This window comes from Babylonia areolata, chromosome 13 (assembly GCF_041734735.1).
Source record: "Babylonia areolata isolate BAREFJ2019XMU chromosome 13, ASM4173473v1, whole genome shotgun sequence".
In the NCBI taxonomy this organism is placed as follows: domain Eukaryota; kingdom Metazoa; phylum Mollusca; class Gastropoda; order Neogastropoda; family Buccinidae; genus Babylonia; species Babylonia areolata.
Window position 1 is genome coordinate 35,924,539 of NC_134888.1, and position 2,500 is coordinate 35,927,038.

The window sequence follows — 2,500 nt, forward strand, 5'->3', positions numbered from 1 at the left end:
GCAGCATACAAAATTTAGGACATGTCATCATGGGAAATACTCCAAAAACAAAATAATTAGCAATACACCGACATGTGAAATACTCACAGTCGCACACACATGATAATTTTGCTTTTAACATGTGGACCAGTGAGTGCGAATTGAAACATGTTTCATCTACTTACAAGAAGAATACGCAGGTTGAGATGAAGAAGAAGAAGAAGAACAACAACAACAACAACAACAACAAATAAGAACAACAAAAGAAGAAGTAAACAACAACAACTTACAACAACAATAACAACACACAACAACAAATAAGAACAAGAAAAAGAAGCAGTAAACAACAACAACAAGTTAACAGCAACAATAACAACGCAAGCAACAGCAGCAGCAGCAGAAGAAGAAATGAAGCATGAAAAAGCAAGATTAATAACAACAGCAACAGCAACAACAGCAACAGCAACAACAGCAACAGCAACAACAGCAACAATCCATCGCCCTTTCTTCGTTAAAGACACATGGACCCACCTCATTCACATTCGCTTTTCTTCCTCCCCCTCAATAAATTTCTTTCTCTCGCTTGCCCAGTCTCCTTCGCCCGGTATCACCCTTAGCTGTAGGCGGCTTCAGTGTATGAGTTCTCCCTAACAATACACCGTCTGTACAAAAATAGAACTTGTACTTTATGATGTCGATTTCTGACGTCGCCCATTCAATGCCTGATCAGTTCGTAGGGCTGGCTTTTGCGAGGGTCCGAGACAGCTGTTGATTGTCTGCTAGAAATTATAACAAATCTTTCGTCAGTAACCTTTCTTTCTTTGCTGCTTTCTTTCTTGTTGTTGTTATTGTTGTTGTTGTTGCTGGTGGTGGTGGTGGTGGTGGTGGTGGTGTTGATTTATTTGGTTGGTTGGTTTGGTTTGGGTTCACCTTGTCAATTCAACATATGTGGTGTGGCGCAAATTGTGAATATTCATTTCAGACATTCACTTTAAAATATAAAAAAAAAAATGAACGCACAGATTCACTTTTGGAGAAAGGTTATCAAAATGAATAACTAATCAATCAATAGATCGATCAGTAAAACAGTTAATCAGTCTATTAATCAATCAGTTAGTTAGTTAGTTAGTTAGTCGATCAATTCTTTTTAACAAGAAACAAAGAAAACGAGGGAGAAAAAACACAACAAACCACCCAATTATCTAACGGACTGGCAAGAACGATTCAGCAAAGTGTCCAAAGAGAAGATGGAAATGGAGTTAAAAACGTGTGAAGTGTCTAGTCACAGAAGCACTCTCCATGCAAACATCGACACAATTTTCTGTCTTTTCACAAAAAGCTGCATTCCTCTGGAATTAAAAATAAATTTTTTTTTTTTTTTTTTAAACGACAGAACATACCGGAAAGATTCCTGGTACAGCCACTGATGAACCACCGACTGATGAACGAAGCGAAACGTCTCCATCAGGTCAGTTCTGCTTCTGGCGAAGTCTTTGTGACGCAACAGATTCAACCAACCGAGTCAGTGGTACGGTTCACTGCGCGATTCTCATTGGCCGTTCAGTTCAGCCTGTTTGGCATGCTAAATGTATGCATAACGTGAGAGACAGTTGGTCTGATTACGGATAACGGATGGGCTATATTTGGGCTGGATCATTATTCATTATCATAAGTGTGGGTTTACATGTTGACACTTGACCAAGTGGACTGGTTGCGGAAGGGAATAGATCGACCTGCAGGTTGCTGGTGAGGCTGACTTTGACACGTTACGTTGGAGGAGCCTGGTCGGCTATGATTATACACAAGGGAGGAGGGAAGCTTTGCCGCTGCGTTTCTACAGCTTCTATATGCACAGTGCGTGTGCTGCTCGCCAGCAGCTGATCGTCACTGATCGTATGGTTGACATTCCTGGTTGAGTTAAACAGTGGTCTGGTGGATAACGCGCCCAGTTTGGAAATCAAGGATTCCAGGTTTACTTCCTACTAGGACCCTTTTCTCTTTCTTTTTGTTTACCCCACCCCCCACCCCCACCCCCACCCCCCCCCACACACACACACACCCCTTCCCCTCACCCTCACCTCTACTGGGTGCAGCAGTGGCCTAATAGTAATGCATCCGATGATAACACGAATGTCTCTGCGTTCTGGGTTCGAGTCCAATACGTATGCGGACCGGACTTTTTGGACAAAAAACTAAAGTTTATAAAAGCCTTTTGGGTGGTAGTTGAATCCTCTTTGTTTTGACACGACGTTTCGGACCATAGGCCCGTTGTCAAGTGATGAGAAGAGGACAGTAAGAGGATTCAACTACCACCCAAAAGGTTTTTATAAACTTTAGTTTTTTTGTCTTTGAAGAATCCTGCAGTCATTTTTGTCTTCTTCCCCGGACTTTTTGGATTTTTTTTTACCACCTCCCTCCCTCTGCTCTACTGGACCTTGAGTGTACGTGGTCCTCTACACTATGGAACTCACTTCCAGAAACAATTAAACAACACAATTGCCCAACCACCTTCAAAAAGCAT